Source organism: Triticum dicoccoides, chromosome 3B (assembly GCF_002162155.2).
Source record: "Triticum dicoccoides isolate Atlit2015 ecotype Zavitan chromosome 3B, WEW_v2.0, whole genome shotgun sequence".
In the NCBI taxonomy this organism is placed as follows: domain Eukaryota; kingdom Viridiplantae; phylum Streptophyta; class Magnoliopsida; order Poales; family Poaceae; genus Triticum; species Triticum dicoccoides.
The window spans coordinates 471,174,987-471,188,908 of record NC_041385.1 but is presented as its reverse complement, the minus strand read 5'-3'; positions in this window follow the sequence as shown (position 1 = coordinate 471,188,908).

The following is a 13,922-nucleotide window of genomic DNA, read 5'->3' as shown; positions in this document are numbered from 1 at the left end:
GTTGGTTGCTCGCTCCATTGTTCCGGAGAACGGAGTCTTGGTCATTTTTCCCATGAGGCATGGTTCGCACGTTTCAAATGATTCATAATCAAGAGACTCCAATAGTCCATCTGCATGGAGTTTCTTCATACGTTTGACACCAATGTGACCAAGGCGGCAGTGCCACAAGTATGTGAGATTATCATTATCAACCTTACATCTTTTGGCATTCACACTATGAATATGTGTAACATCATGTTCGAGATTCAATAAAAATAAACCATTCACCGGCGGGGCATGACCATAAAGCATATCTCTCATATAAATAGAACAACCATTATTCTCGGATTTAAATGAGTAGCCATCTCGCATTAAACGAGATCTAGATACAATGTTCATGCTCAAAGCTGGCACTAAATAACAATTATTGAGGTTTAAAACTAATCCCGAAGGTAAATGTAGAGGTAGCGTGCCAACGGCGATCACATCGACCTGGGAACCATTCCCGACGTGGATCGTCACCTCGTCCTTCGCCAGTCTCCGCTTATTCCGCAGCTCCTGTTTTGATTTACAAATATGAGCAACCGCACCGGTATCAAATATCCAGGAGCTACTACGAGTGCTGGTAAGGTACACATCAATAACATGTATATCATATATACCTTTAGCGTTGTCGGCCTTCTTATCCGCTAAGTACTTGGGGTAGTTCCGCTTCCAGTGACCATTTCCCATGCATTAAAAGCACTGAGTCTCAGTCTTGGGTCCATTCTTCGGCTTCTTCCTGGCAACTGACTTACCGGGCGCGGCAACTCCCTTGGCGTCCTTCTTGAAGTTCTTGTTACCCTTGCCTTTCTTGAAACTAGTGGTCTTATTCACCATCAACACTTGATGTTCCTTTTTGATCTCCACCTCCACTGATTGCAGCATTGAATATAGCTCAGGAATGGACTTCTCCATCCCTTGCATATTGTAGTTCATCACAAAGCTCTTGTAGCTAGGTGGAAGCAACTGGAGAATCCTGTCAATGACCGAGTCATCTGGAAGGTTAACTTCCAGCTGAGACAAGCGGTTGTGCAACCCAGACATCTTGAGTATATGCTTGCTGACAGAATTGTTTTCCTCCATCTTACAACTGTAGAACTTGTCGGAAACTTCATATCTCTCGACCCGGGCATGAGCTTGGAAAACCACTTGCAGCTCTTAGAACATCTCATATGCTCTGTGATGCTCAAAACGCTTTTGGAGCCCCGGTTCTAAGTTGTAAAGCATGCCGCACGGAACTAGGGAGTAATCATCACTACGCGACTGCCAGGCGTTCATAACGTCTTGAGTTGCTGGGAAAATGGGTGCGTCACCTAGCGGTGCTTCAAGGACATATGCTTTCTTGGCAGCTATGAGGATGATCCTCAAGTTACGGACCCAGTCCGTATAGTTGCTACCATCGTCTTTCGGCTTGGTTTTCTCTAGGAACGCGTTGAAGTTGAGGGCAACATTAGAGTGGGCCATTTGATCTACAAGACATATTGTACAGATACTTTAGACTAAGTTCATGACAATCAAGTTCATCTAATCAAATTATTTAATGAACTCCCACTCAGATAGACATCCCTCTAGTCATATAAGTGATACATGATCCGAATCGACTAGGCCGTGTCCGATCATCACGTGAGACGGACTAGTCATCCACGGTGAACATCTCCATGTTGATTGCATCTACTATACGACTCATGTTCGACCTTTCGGTCTCTTGTGTTCTGAGGCCATGTCTATACATTCTAGGATCGTCAAGTCATCCTAAGTGTTTTGCATGTGTAAATCTGGCTTACACCCGTTGTATGCGAATGTTAGAATCTATCACACCCGATCATCACGTGGTGCTTCGAAACAACGAACCTTCGCAAAGGTGCATAGTTAGGGGGAACACTTTTCTTGAAATTTTAGTGAGGGATCATTGACGGTGTCCTGGACTAGGGGGTACTCACCACGTCGTCTCCCGATCTATTAGATTGGGCCAAGGACCCCCATGGCCGTATACTCATGGGCCAGTTCGGACAGCTGCTGCATACAAGGAAGATTCCACAAGACTTGGTGATCAAGACAAGGACTCCTCCCCACTGGCGTATTTGGCTAGGACTCTTGTTACCTAGGCCTCGGTATGTTATATAAGCCAAGGCCAGGCTAGTCGATAGATTATGATATTACTCATCATACCTCTAGGGTTTAGACCTCAACATATGATCTCGAGGTAGATCAACTCTTGTAACCCCTATATTCATCAAGATCAATCAAGTAGGAAGTAGGTTATTACCTCCACACAGAGGGCCCGAATCTGGGTAAACATTGTGCCCCCCGCCTCCTATTACCATTAGCCTTAGACGCACAGTTCAAGACCCCCTACCCGAGATCCGCCGGTTTTGACACCGACATTGGTGCTTTCATTGAGAGTTCCGCTGTGTGATCGGCAAAAGGATCAATGGCTCGTCTGCAGATTAACTGCGACATCGACATCTTCGTCACCGGCTCGACCGGTCACCTTGGCTTGACCAAGGATTGTGCCCTGCCTCCGATCGTCATGTTCGTACAAGGGCCTTCATCAACACCAACTCCAATCTCTATCAAGATCATGAAGGAATCATCCATGGAGTTCGGGGGCTCAACGTCAACATTGCCCTCGGGCGACCGTGCCTTTTTTTTGGACAGCGAACTCGTATCCACCGCTACCACCTCCTCGAGTGTCGTTCTAACGATCGCTATGGTGGAATTGTGCATAATTGAGTCTACAACAACCCTGGAAAATTTCGTCGAGTTCTGATGGAGGAATCTTTGACAGTCTACGATATACCGGAGCCCTGTCAAATCCAGACAGGAATATGGACGAGTTTAGGGCGTGGTCTCCAGAGCCCATCTCGGAGGTCCTTTGGAAGATCCAACCATTCATCTGCTGCGAAATTCCCATATCTACCACCCCTCAAAATTTCAGCTCGATCTGACCGTCCAAACTCCGGGAACCTTCCGATTAGTGCATCACTTTTCAGATATGTTTTCTGCGCGAATACGGATCCGATCTGAATTCATGTTTCTTTATGAACGTGATATTGGACAACCTTTTTAAAGGAATTTTATTCTAAGGTATTGTGCGTTGTTCTTAACACGTACCCATAAAATTTTAAGCCTCCTCTGAGGTAATCTTCGCCATCACGCTGGTGTCAAACCAGTCTGGCAATATAGCTCCACGGCTTCCGACCTGCGCTAGACATGTCGTCGCTTTTTGAGCCGAGCTCAACTTCTTCGAATCCTCACCTCGGCGAGCCGAACAAGAGTTCGGAATCGCCAAAGATAAATGATCACCAACATCGCCGCCCCACAGATTACACGGAGCGGGCACACCGGCATCGCCGCATGGTCACTTCATCAAACCAGCATTGGTCGCGTCATAAGTTACGACCTGCGTCGGCATGGCCGCACTGTTGCTTCTTCGAGCCGATGTCCATCACGCCGAACTACTTCAACACCTCGGCTGACATGGCAGCTGCAACGACTCCTTACCGACCTGCTCTGTCACCTCGGCTAGATCGGGGACTTGACTATTTCTTCATCAACATACTCCGGTGACTTCGGCGTCACCAGCCGACCAACTTCGTCACGTTAGCTGGACCGAGGGCTTCGCCTCAGCAAGCCAACCTTTGCCAGCATCGCCAGGCCATCGCTTTATCGCCCATCAGGCAATGGGTGTGCGGATCGATTCCCAATTTTGGGAGTCACTTTTCTTCGGAATGCTACAACAAATAAACCAGGTGCTATTAATCCTAACAATTTTTTTGTTGGGTTTATTTTTCTTAAGGAATTATTACTCTGGTTTGTTCCATCATCTGTACACAGGTCTATCAAATGGCGGCCACATTAAAAGCGGTCGCGTGGTGGTTCGGTCAGTTTCCGTACATAGTTCGGCGAACACCGCGTCCGGAGCCCGGACCGCCCTGCAAATTCAGGCTTTGTCACTCCTTCACTGCGTCACGCCGACGTCCTGCATCGACATTGGCTTCGGCGCCAGGCCACATCTCTTTAAATAAACTATTTTTGCGTAAAGCAATTATGTATATACATATTGTGTCCTGGACCGCACTGTTTTATGTGTGCAGGTAATCGATTTTGACTGCTTTACGGGGTCACTACTTTGGAGTGCCGAACTCCTTGCTCGGACACCTCAGGCCCGGGGGCTGGGACCTCGGCCATGCCAAGGACTGCGAACCTTATCGGGTCTGTCACAGATCAATGGGCGTCTTCGTCCCGCCACAAGCCTGAATCGCGTCATCAACACCGAGCACATTAACCAACTAAGTTGCTTTCATGCTCAAAAACTTTCAGTTTTAAATTTTGTTTGGTTCGACCAAGCATTATACTTTTTGGCACAAAGTTGTTTGTGACAAAGTTCCTTGTCAAAACTTTTTTTGTGACGCACATATTCAAATACCCGTTTATTTAGGGGCTCCCTTGATGGAGCTTTTCCTCTTGCATATGATTATACTTGTACGGATTCGTTGCTTGTTCATGTATTACGCAACAATATGCACCATATTGACCTAAGCGATTTGCAAGCTGGGTTGCCTCACTCCTGTGTTTACCCCTACGTTCCCGATTGTTCGGCTAGGGAGTAAAGGGAGCACCTCTACGATTGTCACGATCGGGTCATCCGAGCCGGACCTCAGACTGGGTGAAGCCGAAAGCTAGCGCTCTTACTGTTTTCAATAATGGTCGGCACACAACGGAACACATGAGTACAAAAAATCGATTGGACAAGTCTCATAGTAATAATTATCAACCGAAGAAAGGTATCGGTGGGGATACTTTTTTCTTTGAAGATGCTTGTTACACTTCGTTGGTAATATAGCATAAGTTTCATGAGCGCGCTTTGTTTGTTATAGCCTTATGGCCTGATTGCCTAGTTATCGGAAACACTGTCGATATTCTCGATAGGTGGAGTACATAACACTCTTCGGCCCTTGACCAAAGAGGGAGAAGACGACAGTCGGTTAAGACGCGTTTAAAGTTCGGGTGAACACATATATGATATAAGTACTTCGGTACATACAATCATTATACATAAAATTCTTTTACCCAAGTCACTTGGGGGCTCTTAAATTTATATGAGCTGTTTTATTTTAAATGTGTTTTCTTCTTGGTCGCTGCAAAGTATTTCTCTACCACTCATTTTTTGACTCGACTCGAAGTCTTGAGATCGGATGTGTCATGTTAAAGCACGACAGAAGCGCAATTTTCTTCCAATTCTCGGATTGGCACCAAACACTTGATCTTGTTCGGACATCATGTTTTTACTGAAGTTTTTTGGTTTTCCAAGATTTTGGCACTTTTAAACTATTTGTTTGTCTCCGGCACAAGTCTCGCAGTGCAACGCCGGAGACCTTTAGAGATTCGGCAAAAGCATTCTTGGATCTTGCTATATATGCATCGGTTTCAAATTGTGTCTTCGATCAATAATTGGGTTGCCCGGCTCCTGTGCTTGACTCCTATGTTCCGCTTTGTTCGGCTAGGTGTGCAACGGGAGAACCAATGCGATTGTGCTTCCAGCTCGCATGGTTAAGCACCTTAGTGGAGAAAGCCGAAAATTGACTGTCACAATAAGTGCAAACTGGTCAGCGATCTGATGGCCGTGTTAAATGATGGGTCGTTCATAACATTGGCCGAAGTGTTTACGGCTTGACCTCAGTTGTCTCCAAACACTAACCAGTGGCTCATAGCTAGCTTCCCCAGTTTAAATCTCCTATGACTAAGTGAAAGTTATAAAGCCAAGATATCTGATTGCCTCGTTTCCGCTAAAACAACCGCCTTCGGGCACCGAGACGTCAGCTAAGGGTTGTCCGGTTATTGCAGAAACACCCTGCGTAGTATCTACAAATGGGTAGAAGCCGACGATGGGCCACTTTCAACTGATAAACGGTCGCAATGTAGTCAAAATAAGTATATATCATCAACATTTGTATTCATTGTACAAGCGTTGCCTTCCGTAATTATCGTTATATGAAGCCATAAATATGCAGCAATTTGACTTAAGATTTTGGCCAAGCTGGGTTGCCTGGCTCCTGTGCTTACCCCTACGTTCCCGATTGTTCAGCTAGGCGGTAAAGGGAGCACCTCTGTGATTGTTACTAACAGGTCATCCGAGTTAGTACCTCAGACTGGGTGAAGCCGAAAGCTAGCAATCTTAAAGGATCACATTGCTCGGCAACGACGAAAGTGAAATTTTTGGTTCATTAATAGCATAGAATTCGGGAACTTTCCCCGAACTAAATCCTCAATATTTTGATCCCACATTGATCGGAGCTGAGGTTTCATGATCATGCTTAGCATGACAACCCAAAGAAAGGAACTGATAGCGGGACTATTTTCATTGGAAGATGTTTCTTATGTTAAAAAGTAATATAACATATCTCTCCGTGTACCTTTGTCTATAAAGTCGTATGGCCGGATTGCCTTGTTTGCCGTAAATCTTTGCCCTCATAAAGGCTTTATAAAGTAGGACAAACACTCCTCGGCTGCTAGCCGAGGAGGTCGAAGTCGATGGTCGGTCAACAAAGTTTTGTACAATGTGGATCTGAGCATTAATGTTGTAGATTACTTGGATACATAGAATCATTACACATACTTTGTGATTTTACTCTGGATATCGATCCTTAATTCGGCCACCCGTGCCCACATTGAGGCTCGGGGGCTACTGGACTTCGTACTTATCATTTACAAATATTAAAGGGGTACATCGATCCCCTGATCTGGTGTTGCCACCCGACCAGTGTCTTGGGGGCTACTGCATTGCCTATTCAATGCGAAAATTCAAAGTGCTCAGTGTTCGGCTTGGCCGAACTATGCGCAAAACTATCTTCGGACAACAATAGGTACCATACTAGTTATACATCTCGTCAGAGATTAAATTGCATAATTTGGAATTAAATTCATAAAAATCAGCCCATGGCCAAGGTGGTGCACCACCTCGGAAGCTGTCCGACATAAAAGCTCGGGCGCGAGTGGCTGGCTCCATAGAGGGCATTTCCGGTATTAAGCTTAGCTAAACACTTTCAACTTTTTTGAACCAAGGTGATCTATGACACCTCGGATATAATACGGCATTGGAGCTCGGATACAGTCCGGCGTTGGAGCTTGGACACAGTCCGGCGTTGGAGCTCGGACACAGTCCGGCGTTGGAGCTCGAAAGCAGTCCGGCGTTGGTGCTCGGCTGCAAAAGACACCTCGAATGCAGTTCGGCGTTGGAGCTCGGATGCAAGAGGACACTGCCGCCCGGGAACAACTTCAAACCCGAGGTGTGGCATAAAAATAACAAGGCATTGATAAAGCCCAAGAACTTAAAGGGGCTCCTCGGATACCCGACATGTAAACTCTTCGGATTTACTTCGGCGATCCTTAAGATCGAAGATGAGCAGATTTTTTGAACCAGTTTTCAAGACCTACGACCAAAGATGAAGAACAGTGCGGAACAACCGAGGAGAGTCCCCAACTTGAAGACCGGTTCAGGGGGCTACTGACGGAGTCCTAGACTAGGGGTTACTCACCACGTCGTCTCCCGATCTGTAAGATTGGGCCGAGGACCCCCATGGCCGTATACTCATGGGCCAGTTCGGACAGCTGCCGCATACAAGGAAGATTCCACAAGACTTGGTGATCAAGGCATGGACTCCTCCCCACCGGCGTATTCGGCTAGGACTCTTGTTATCCTAGGCCTCGGTATGTTATATAAGCCAAGGCCAGGCTAGTTGATAGATTATGATATTACTCATCATACCTCTAGGGTTTAGACCTCAACATATGATCTCGAGGTAGATCAACTCTTGTAACCCCTATATTCATCAAGATCAATCAAGCAGGAAGTAGGGTATTACCTCCATAGAGAGGGCCCGAAAATGGGTAAACATTGTGTCCCCCGCCTCCTGTTACCATTAGCCTTAGACACACAGTTCGGGACCCCCTACCCGAGATCCGCCGGTTTTGACACCGACAATCATCTTATTTAAGCTATCGTCGTTCTAAGCAAATAAGATGTAAACATAATAAACATCACATGCAAATCATAAAGTGACATGATATGGCCAATATCATCTTGCGCCTTTGATCTCCGTCTTCGAGGCGCGGCATGATCACCTTCGTCACCGGCATGACACCATGATCTCCATCATCATGTCTTCATGAAGTTATCTTGCCAACTATTACTTCTACTACTATAGCTAACAGTTAGCAATAAAGTAATTACATGGCGTTTTCATTGACATGCGGGTCATACAATTAAATTAAGACAACTCCTATGGCTCCTACTGGTTGTCATACTCATCAACATGCAAGTTGTGATTCCTATTATAAGAACATGATCAATATCATACATCACATATATCATTCATCACATCCTTATGGCCATATCACATCACATAGCATACCCTGCAAAAAACAAGTTAGACGTCCTCTAATTATTGTTGCATGTTTTACGTGGCTGCTATGGGTTTCTAGCAAGAACGTTTCTTACCTACGCAAAAACCACAACGGTGATATGCCAATTGCTATTTACCCTTCATAAAGAGCCTCTTCATCGAATCTGATCCGACTAAAGTGGGAGAGACAGACACCCTCTAGCCACCTTATGCATCACGTGCATGTCAGTCGATGGAACCAGTCTCACGTAAGCGTACGTGTAAGGTCGGTCTGGGCCGCTTCATCCCACAATGTTGCCGAATCAAAATAAGACTAGTAACAGTAAGCAAATTGAACAAATCATCGCCCACAACTACTTGTGTTCTACTCGTGCATAGAATCTACGGATAGACCTAGCTCATGATGCCACTGTTGGGGAACGTAGTAATAATTCAAAAAAATTCCTACGTGTCACCAAGATAAATCTAGGAGATGCTAGCAATGAGAGAGAGGGAGTTCATCTTCATACCCTTGAAGACCGCTAAGCAGAAGCGTTACAAGAACGCGGTTGATGGAGTCGTACTCGCGGCGATTCAAATCGCGGAAGATCCGATCTAGCACCGAACGGACGGCGCCTCCGCGTTCAACACACCTACAGCCCGGGGACGTCCCCTCCTTCTTGATCTAGCAAGGGGAGAGGAGAAGCTGAGGGAGAGCTCCGGCAGCATGACGGCGTGGTGGTGGAGCTTGCGGTTCTCCTGCGGGGCTTCGCCAAGCACTACAGAGGAGGAGGAGGAGGAGGAGGAGGAGGAGGGAGGGGCTGCGCCAGGGAAGGGGTATGGCAGCCCTACCACCCCCCACTATTTATAGGGGTAAAAGAAGAGGGGGCCGGCCCCTCTAGATGCATCTAGAGGGGGGGCGGCGGCCAGGAGGGGGTGGCTTGCCCCCCAAGCAAGGTGGAGGCGCCCGCCTCCCTTAGGGTTTCCAACCCTAGGCGCCTTGGGCCCGTTGGGGAGGCGCACCAGCCCACTAGGGGGGTGGTTCCCTCCCATATTCTGCCCATTAAGTCCCCCGGGGCAGGTGGCCCCACCCGATGGACCACGGGACACCTGTCGGTGGTCCTGGTACAATACTGATAACCCCCGAAACCATTCTGGTGACTAAAACTGGACTTCCCATATATAAATCTTTACGTCCGGACCATTCCAGAACTCCTCGTGACATCCAACATCTCATCCAAGACTCCGAACAACCTTCGGTAACCACATACAATTTCCCATAACAACTCTAGCGTCACGGAACCTTAAGTGTGTAGACCCTACGGGTTCGGGAACCATGCAGACATGACCGAGACGTTCTCTGGCCAATAACCAACAGCGGGATCTGGATACCCATGTTGGCTCCCACATGTTCCAGGATGATCTCATTAGATGAACCACGATGTCAGGGACTCAATTAATCCTGTATACAATTCCCTTTGTCCATCGGTATGTTACTTGCCCGAGATTTGATCGTGGTATCCCCATACCTCGTTCAATCTCGTTACCGGCAAGTCTCTTTACTCGTTCCGTAATGCATCATCCCGTGGCTAACTCCTTAGTCACATTGAGCTCATTATGATGATGCATTACTGAGTGGGCCCAAAGATACCTCTCCGTCATACAGAGTGACAAATCCCAATCTCAATCCGTGCCAACCCAACAGACACTTTCGGAGTTATCTGTAGTGCACCTTTATAGCCACCCAGTAACGCTGTGATGTTTTATACACCCAAAGCATTCCTACGGTATCCGGGAGTTGCACAATCTCATGGTCTAAGGAAATTATACTTGACATTAGAGAAGCTCTTAGCAAATGAACTACACGATCTTGTGTTATGCTTAGGATTGGGTCTTATCCATCACATCATTCTCCTAATGATGTGATCCCGTTATCAACAACATCCAATGTCCATGGTCAATAAACCACAACCATCTATTAACCAATGAGCCAGTCAACTAGAGGTTTACTCGGGACATGTTGTAGTCTATGCATTCACACATGTATTACAATTTCCGGTTAATACAATTATAGCATGAACAATAGACAAATATCATGAACAACGAAATATAATAAGAACCATTTTATTATTGCCTCTAGGGCATATTTCCAACAGATGCTTGGTTGATGAAGATGGAACTAAAGAGAGAAGGACCAAAAGAATCTCTGAAGGGGGACAAGAGCAAGGAAGCTATTGGAGATCAAGCTCCAGTCATAGAGCAAACATTGCCTGCATTGGAAGAAGAGGATATCCTTCATCCTTATTATGAATATCTCACCCCTACTGAAAGTGAAGCCTTTAGGATCATCAAAATGGTGCGTGTACAAAATAAATATCTCACTTGTGAAAATATCATGTTGCAATAGCACATCATTGCCCTTCGGAGCATCATCCGTAGATTGGAAAAGCTGTTGGAGATGGCTACTACCTCTTGTTCACCATCACCACCACCTTCTTCATCACCAAAGGAGACTTGAGCTCATGGTATGGTCACCTTGGCTTGTGCCAAGCTTGGGGGAGGTGCCCCGGTATCGTATCACCACCACTATCTTTGCTTTTATATATTTTTAGTTCGATCCTTAGTTATCTTTTGATCTAGTTGAATAAAAGTTTAGTTCGATCCTTTCTTTTCGAGTGTTTTCTTAGTGATCTATCTATGTAATCGTGTGCGAGATATATAATAAAGTTAGTTCAAGCTTTGCCTTCTTTATTTTCATGTACAATAGAAAGAAAGGAAATAAATGAAAAGATCATATTCTAATTCTATAGAAAGAAAGGAAATAAATGAAAAAGATCATGTGCTAATCTATTGGTAAGTAATGACATCACATAAGGAAAAGTATAAGTGCTAAAATTTGTTGGAGATTGACAAACATAACATTGGTCAATGTTGCAACTCATGAAACAATTAATAAGGGCAGAGAAGATTCATATGCAAATACACTATCTTGGACATCTTTTATGTCAAAATAGGTGACGCTGGACAAGGAAGACAACGTAATGATTTATGTTTGTTCATATTCACATAGAAGTTATATTGGCATAGATCCTTTAACATGTGGTGCTTTCCCAATGTCTTTTCTAGCCAAAAACTCCGCACTAAGTAGAGATACTACTTGTGCATCCAAAAACCCTTAACCCAAATCTTATTTCAAGAGTCCACCATACCTACCTATGGATTGAGTAAGATCCTTCAAGTAAGTTGTCATCGGTGCAATAAGGCAATAAAACTTGCTTCTAAATGTGTTGGATCATTTAGTGTAAGAGAAAATTGAGCGTTGTACGAACTTGTGATGGCGAAGAATAAAAGTGACAGACTGCATAATAAAGGTTGCTATCACACGGGGAAATATAACATGGTGTTCTTTTGCATTAAGGGATTTGGCATGCAAACAAATAAGCGCATGGCAACCTTTGCTTCCCTCTGCGAAGGGCCTATCTATTACTTTTATGCAGAGTCAAAGTTTTCTTCCCTATTCCTTTTTATTTTTCCCTCTGCTCGGGCAGATTATGGTGAATCCAACTACTTAGTACCTAACTAATCGTGACCATTAGACGGCAGCTCGCCGGTGATCCGGGCAGCTGCCCCAGCTCGCCGGGTACTGCCTCCGCCACTGAGTGCATTTGTGATAAGATGAGAAGTCAATTTTTCCAGGGCATCCTTTTTGCACTCGAAATAGTCATCGTAGTCATACGCCATCTCTAATACGGTTGAAAAGATTCCTACTCATAAGGAAACGCCGCCGAAATTTCTGATGTTTGAACAACAGGTTGGTTTGGTCAAAGTAGTCCTTCTAAAGAAGGAAATGATCACTCTCTCGGTTGTGTTTCAACGCCGGAAGGTGCCCGGAGATCGAGCCATGAAACAATGGCCGCTGGCTATTAAGGTGGTGATGGACCAACACGACAACCAAGATCTCCTCCTCGTCATCGGACGCGGAATTGTCGGAGTCGCAATGGAAATTGTGGAAAAAGAACTCATCAGTGACGTCCATTTTGTACCTTGGCAAACTTACGAACAACTTGAGGGCATCGACGAAGGAGCCGGCCAGCGAGGAGATGCGCGCCTCCCTTGGACAAGATGGCTGCCCTGGAGGTGTCCGACGATCGTGCCGGCGTCCGACAAGCATGCTGGCATCAGGACAAAGGAGCTGGATGGGGTAGCGAGGCGGATTCCTGCTCGCGTCGGCGTCGGGAGGTGGGTTGGGAAGCTTTGGTGCCCCGGTGGCAAGACGGTTGTGGCGGTGACGTGGGAGGTGGCGGTGTTAGGGGGAGGTGTGTTGCCACTGGCTACTGGCAGAGGCAACGAGAATGGGCGGCGGCGACAACATGGCGGAGGCGGGCGAGGGTTTGCTGTCGATCTTGGGGTGAGAGCGAATGACCAATGTGTCACCGACTAGCGGGCCAGGGGGGTAGGCGGGTGCCGCGCACGTCCGTTTCGTGTCCGCGCCAACGCAAATGAGACTCAAAGTTGGGCCGAAAATGGGTTTGCAGGCGGATGAAAAGCGGACCCAAACCAACGCATGCAAACAAAATGGGTCGGTGCGTTGGAGTTGCTCTTAGCTTGATTGGTCTGTCAGGAGTCCTGGGTGCAAAAGATTCACGTTGTCATTTTAACTGTTTCCGGTTTCCAAACGAAAGCCTGGTATCTCTCTCTTCCCACCACCACCACCGTTGAGTCATGAGAATTCTGAAAGAATATGCTCTCTCTCTCTCTCTCCATTGAGGTACGGGTGACGGGGTATGCAAGTAAGCGGCAGAAAACATATATTTGACCCGAGGATGAAATCAAATCACGATCTGAACTGATCTTGGAAAAAATTCAAATAACAGACCATTTTGTGTGGCGCCCGACAGCCCGGCGCTGCATTGCACTATGCAGCGCCGTTGTCTTAGGTGTCGCATGCCCAGCCAGCGTGGCAGCCCGGGGCCAGGGGCGGCCCCACAGCTAGCCGTGCAGCGCCCAACGCATTGGTGCCACACTTGTAATATGCAGCCCTAGCGCTTAGGCGTCACACTTGTAATGTGCAGTGGCCGTTTCTTAGGCGCTGCACAGTCTGTGTGACACTTAGGCTGGCTCCACTCTCTCTCCCCTCCCACCCTGTCAGGACCCCGATCCTAAGTCACACCGATCTAGCATGTAACACATCATATCACTTCGCGGCCTCACGCACGGTATTCCCACGGGTGCCACCTTACCTGGCCCGGGACCGTTTGCGCCTTTTGGCTCACGTATATGATGGTGCCGCTAGCATCCATATGACAAAGAACCCGGGCTGACATGGCTAGTCGTGCACCCAAAGTGGCACTAACTTACAGGGACAGGCATACATGACCCAACAACGAACGTGTCGGTCATCAGCGAGTGAATCCGGGCTGTAGCAACTAGGCTAGCAGGACTCCGGTAAACCGGGTTGTAGCAGGCTAACAGGACTCCGGTAGACACCACGTGACATTTCCCCGAAGGGACAGACAC